General features: G+C 38.2%; 1 protein-coding gene across 2 annotated transcripts in view; it reads right to left on the bottom strand.

Moving 5' to 3' along the window:
* COLEC12 (collectin subfamily member 12) overlaps nt 1-6,340 on the bottom strand; it is a 193,379-nt gene that overhangs the window by 135,005 nt on the left and 52,034 nt on the right. The window lies entirely within an intron of this gene.

The following is a 6,340-nucleotide window of genomic DNA, read 5'->3' as shown; positions in this document are numbered from 1 at the left end:
GAGCCCACATCTGGCTCTGTATGTATGTGTGTGTGTGTGTGTGTGTGTGTGTGTGTGTGTGTGTGTATATATATAGTATATGAAAAATATGTATTCTGTACATGCATATTCTCTTTCCAACTAATGCATGAACTCTCCAAGAACAAGTACGTCTCTAATATTTCCCATAGCACCTAAAACAACGTATGTACTTGAGTACTGAACTGACTTTTAAGTATCTTCAGATTGGAGTTAAATTATTGGTCAAAATCTCCAAATCTGGAAAAATGGATGCATTAATTTTTCATGGCTGAAAGAAACCACGGGTCAAACCTGGAAGAAACTCAGTTAGCTTGTATCTCACTTTAATGTCTTTCAGTTAGTAAAATAAAACCATTCCTTTTATTTAAATATCCTCTTGGGCCTTCTATTGAAATGGTGGTTAAGAACAGTTGGCTCTGAAAGTGTGGCTGTCCTCAGGTTTTCATGGGAATGTGCATCTGTTGGCGAACCCTGAGGTACTCTTGGTTCCCAATATGTGCCTGTGTGCCCTTAATGGTGCTTAATGGTGCAGGGTGAGGGGAAGGGGAACCACTGGAAATGAATCATGGAGGCTGGAGCATAAGAATAAGGGTTAGATTATGATGGGAAAGAGAAAGCAAAGAAGGAACATGCTCCAAACTTTTGTTCAAACATCCTTATCAGAAACAAAGTAATGAGAAAATGTCCTTCAGTATATTTATTTTATATATGTGTGTGTGTGCATATAGGCGTGTATATAGGTATACACACACACACACATATACACATATATATGTGTATATATACACACCCACTATGTCTGTCCATATTAAATAGTATTACAGTTTAAATGTCCTTTTCTTTTGTCAAATAAAAATCAACCACATTCATACTGCACTTTGTAGATCACTGGTATAAAGTCTAGACTCCATAGGTAAGAGCTGGTCCAGTGCAAAGGCTACGGTGGGTGAAAATGCTGACATAATTGAAACAACATGCCATGTGCACAGCTAATAAAGCCATGCTCCCACTTCAGCTTCAACGGTCCTGCCAGAACACCCTCTGTGCAAAGAGCCTCAGGACTGCCCTGGCCCACACCCACTTCACCTCCAGCCATCCCACCAGGGCAGCCTCAGCACAGTATACCCCAGGACCCCCAGCCCACACCAGCCATAGCCCCAACCATCCAGCCAAATTCACCAAGTACACATGGTCTACATAAGGGACAACCATCCACAAGACCATTCCTTCAAGTTTAGAAGTAGCTGTTCAGCCTAAATCATAGAAACAAACGCAGAAGGTCAGGTAAAAGGGGGAGACAGAGGAATATACTCCAAAATAAAGAGTAAGACAAAACCTCAGAAAAAGAACTAAATGAAACAGAGATAAGCAATACACCTGACAAAGAGTTTGAAGTAATGATTGTAAAGATGCTTAGCAGGCTGAGGCACTTAGGTGGCTCAGCCCAGCATCAGGCTCTATGCTGAATGTGGAGCCTGCTTAGGATTCTCTCTCCCTCCCTCTGCCCTTCTTGCCCCACTCATGTGCTCTCTCTCTCTTTCTAATATAAAAACTAATAATAATAAAAAAAGATGCTCATCAGGCTGGAGAGTGGAAGAAATCAGTGAGAACTTCAGCAAAGAGATAGAAAATATAAAAAATATAATAACAAAGCCATGCAGATAGAACCCTGAGCCCATATTTACACTGCAGTGTAAACATAAAACATCAGAAGTAGCCTTGATATGAAATTAATTTATTTTTGAGACATGATATTCCCAGAAGTGGCTTATAGTCCTGACACTCTCAACTCTTTCTGAAGCAATATATGTATGTTTTGCTTCTTCGTGTTGTTTTGTTTTGTTTGGTAGAGGGGAAGCAGGAGATCGGATAGAACAGGGAAACATAAAGTTAAAATACAAGTACAGGTATGAAAAACAAGAAAACTATTTTTCTCCCATGTGAAAACAACTTAAAAATTTTTTTAATGTTTATTTACTTTTGAGAGAGAGAGGCAGGATGCAAGCAGGGGAGGGCAGAGGGAGAGGGAGACACAGAATCTGAAGCAGGCTCTAGGCTCTGAGCTGTCTGCACAGAGCCTGACGTGGGGCTCGAACTCCCAAACCATGAGATCATGACCTGAGCCGAAGTCGGACGCTTAACTGACTAAGCCAACCAGGCACCCCTGGAAATAACTTTTATTTTAAAAATTATATATCTCTATATAAATGAGATATACATATGATATTTCCATATTGCCTTAAAGCAAGAAATTTAGCATTGTCAGGAACAATATCCTGAAAGCATCTCACCAGGTCTCATACTCACAATAAATGCAATTCTCCAAGCTGCCTGCAAGATCTGACAGAAGGGAACATGTACAACACTTTTCGGGATCTAGGCAAATACTTACTCCTTGATTTGTTATGTTTTGTTTTTATTTTGCCCATTTAAGCTACTTTTACTCATTAAGATATTTTTTTTTTTTTTTACATATGACTTTAAAACAGAAGTCAACTCTGACTTGTTGCCCTCTTCTTACGACATTCACAGTTTGTTTCTTCCAGTTGGAAATGTTTTTCCCACGTGATGTTTGCACTCTGAGGGGAACATATAATAAAGTAATCAAACCTGACCGGGACAACAATTTTCATATGGAGAACAGAATGCCAGGGAAAAAGTGCCAGATCATACAGCAACATGCACTTGTTCTTTCAATGTGGCACAAAGTATGCATCAGCAGATTCCAGCTAGTGTGGATTTCAGAGCACCTGGGGAAAAACCTTATCGGTCTCTCCTAAGTTAAAGCTACATTTCTCAGCCTTGCTCCTTTTAAGTGGTAGATGTTGCCTATGTTGTATGTCAGCTCTTACTCATTTCAATGCCAATTATTCATATCTGTGAAAGTTCTAATAGGGATGGACTGACATTTAACTTTTTTTTTTTTAATAGAAGAGCTTTGTTGAGATATAGTCACATACCATATAATTCACTCATTTCAAGTGTTCAATTCAAGGGTTTTTAGTATAGCTGTGCAACCATCACAATAAGCAATTTGAGAACATTTTCATCACCCCAGAAAGAAACCAAATACCCATTAGCATCCTCCAGCTCCTGCCCCACCCCACCCCATCCCTAGCAACCACTCTACTTTCTGTTGCTATAGATTTTCCTGTTCTGACACTTCACATGCAAAGAATCATTTTGTGTATGATTTCTTTTGTTAACATAATATGATCAAGGTTCATCTATGCTGAAGCATGTACCAGTACTTCCTTTTTATAACTGAATAATATTCCATTTTATGGATTATACTACATTTTATTTATCTATTCATCAATTAATAACACTTGGGTTGTTTCTCCTTTTTGGCTATTATGAATAACGCTACTATACGCATTTGTGTGCAAATTTTAGGTGGACATGTTTTCATTTCATATCTAGGGGCTGAATGGCTGAGCCATATAAAAACTCTATGTCCAATCTTTTGAGAAACTACCAGACACTTACCTTCTTGTTGATGTAAACAAGTTTTGTAAACAAAATCAAATGTGAAATGCAAAAAGAAAAAAAGGAATATTCTGCCCCTTTTCTAAAATAATTTCCAAACCTTTCAACATTTCAGGACTATTTGCATAAAATTTTTACTATGTTACTGGCAAATTATCGTCTTCTTAGAGCAATTTCAGTTGATATTAATGTATATTGCAACATTCTGTCAGCCATTTATTTGTATTAAGCAACCATAAAAGCAATCAAAAGCCTTAATTTAATTCACATTTTCCATTTGACTTCTCCCTAATCATTGTGAATTATTTTAGCCATTTTTCTTTAGAATATAAGATCTTTGAGTGCATATGCACATTAATAGGCTTCCAAAAAAAGCATGGGATTATCTTTGACAGTATGCTTTGAGTGCTCAGGACCACCTTCATAGTTATTCTTGATCATAAGTATTGGTTTATCTTCCCATGTTCAAGATACTGACTATTGATGGGCTCTTCTAGCTCATGTGATTGGACAGAGTGACTTCCTGCTGAGAATTACATGCCCATTAAGTTAGATTAAAACATGCTGAATCCCTCTTTATGAAAGACTTTTCACACTGTATAGATAACACATGCATTCAGGCTTTCTCCTTGGCTTATGGCCTTTGTTAACCAACAAAAATGGTTATATTTTAGTAAATACTTTTTCTATTCGTAATTTGGGGTCAGCCATGGTTGTACCATCTAAGAAATACTTGGATCAGTCAGTGGTACCTTCCTGTATGGAGGCATACGTTGCTCCTCTGAGCAGGATCTGACTTCATCAGAAGGCAATCAGATCTCCACTCAACCTCCCCTGGGCAGTTCTCCATTTCTCATGGGGGTTGAGGCAAAGCAGAGTAGCCTACCACTTCTCGAAATTCACCATAGTTCTTCCTAGCATGCTGAATGGCGGCCACCCAGTCTGTCTTCTTCAATAGAATTTGATGACTTCACCAGACCAAGTGAAACAGATCCACCATAGACGCACTCCAGGAAAAACAGCAGAGCGTAACCTCGGAGTGCTGAGAAACTGGTGTACTGCTCTTTATGGGCACTGTCGAAAGTTGGAGGGTACAACCCAGCTTCTCCTTTTGTGGAATTCACCCCTTCACATATACTTGACAACATTATGAAGAAGCCGTTTCTAATGCTTGGATCTTTCACTAATGTAGTAAATATACAAGTAAAACTGCAAAAGCAGTCCTGTCATCCCTGATTTTATTAAGTATAAATGTACTGATCACTTTGTTTTCCTCTAGCAGAATACATCAATAAAATAATCTTATGGGGAGAAAAACTCCACCCTTCATTTTTATAATTATCAAATATTTTAGAACTCTTTCCAAAAATTGTCAACAGTCAAGGTAAATGGTAATTTGAGGGTGTAGGGGCATGGAAATCTGACTTTGGGGAACAGTATGTATGAAAATATGTATCTAAAAAGCTCAATGTGGAATGCAGCACCAACTGCAAATGAAAAACAGTAATTCTGCTGCTTTCAAATACCCAAGTGGTGGCCACAAAGTCTGTCTTTCTCTAAAGCCTGTCTGCATCGATACCTTTTGTGTCTCCTGAAAATATTACTTTGTGTAGTAATCTTTATTTTAATCACTTTGTCATCATCGTGGGATAAACACAATCGAGTTTCCAAAATGAATCTGGGAAGCTGGGGTTGTCTAGATAAAACATGACTGACTGTTTGGCAAACAATTGCTCACAAAGGACCTGATCCTGTAATCTTTGTCTTGGCAGAACATTACTGTAGTATAACTCGGTTTGGCAAACCTTATGTAAAAATAGGTTTTTTTCACCCTTGACTTAAGATACAGTGTAAACAGACTGACTTCCTAAAGCCCTCAATGGGTCTGTGGTGAATGAATGCTTAAGCGCAGACTCTTCTATGGAAAACCAAATTTACTTGAAAAGTAATGTTTCTCTTCTCTATTTTTCATAATATATGGGCAGCCCAAGCCCTACTCCTGTACCAAAAACTTCACAGTTATTGTCCAAATTCCTATGGAATCCAAAAGGGAGATGGTTTTTAACTACTGAGGGACTTTGAATAAAATGAGATGTGTGTGAGGCCATTATGGTTGTCAGTGGCCAAAAATATGCATAAATTAGAACAATTAACTAAACAAAAATGACTAATTGAAATTTGTGGGGAAAAATCTTTTTAACTGATGCTGTTTCCATTACACAAGTACCAAAACCCTTCCTGATGAGTTTAAAAGATTTAAAAAAACTACTGTATTATACATAAATTTAATGACAATAAAGCAGTGCCTTCTGTTGTAGCGTACAAAGGAATAAATACTACGGTTTCTTTTAAAAAGTAATTATCATTCAATGACTGATGTACACTCAGTATGTTCACAAACAATAAAAAAGAATTAATGGCCAGATACACAAAACAAGATCATTTTTCTGCTCCTACAGAAATGACACCTGTGTGGGGGGGAGGGGAATAAATATTGTTTACTTGAATTCATGTCTTTTTTTGTTTTTAACATTTATTTATTGCTGAGAGACAGAGACAGAGAATGAGCAAGGGAACGGCAGACAAAGAGGGAGACACAGAATCTGAAGCAGACTCCAGGTTCTGAGCTGTCAGCACAGAGCCCAGCGTGGGGGCTCGAACCCACGAACCGTGAGATCATGACCTGAGCCAAAGTCAGACGCTTAACCAACTGAGCCACCCAGGTGCCCTTACTTGAATTCATGTGTTTCATTGAAATCATACTGAAGTCTATATACAGTTGACACTTGAACAATGCACTTAGAGACACTGACCCCACAAACAGTAAAAA

Source organism: Acinonyx jubatus, chromosome D3 (assembly GCF_027475565.1).
Source record: "Acinonyx jubatus isolate Ajub_Pintada_27869175 chromosome D3, VMU_Ajub_asm_v1.0, whole genome shotgun sequence".
NCBI lineage: Eukaryota > Metazoa > Chordata > Mammalia > Carnivora > Felidae > Acinonyx > Acinonyx jubatus.
This window is presented reverse-complemented; position numbering and strand designations above follow the sequence as displayed.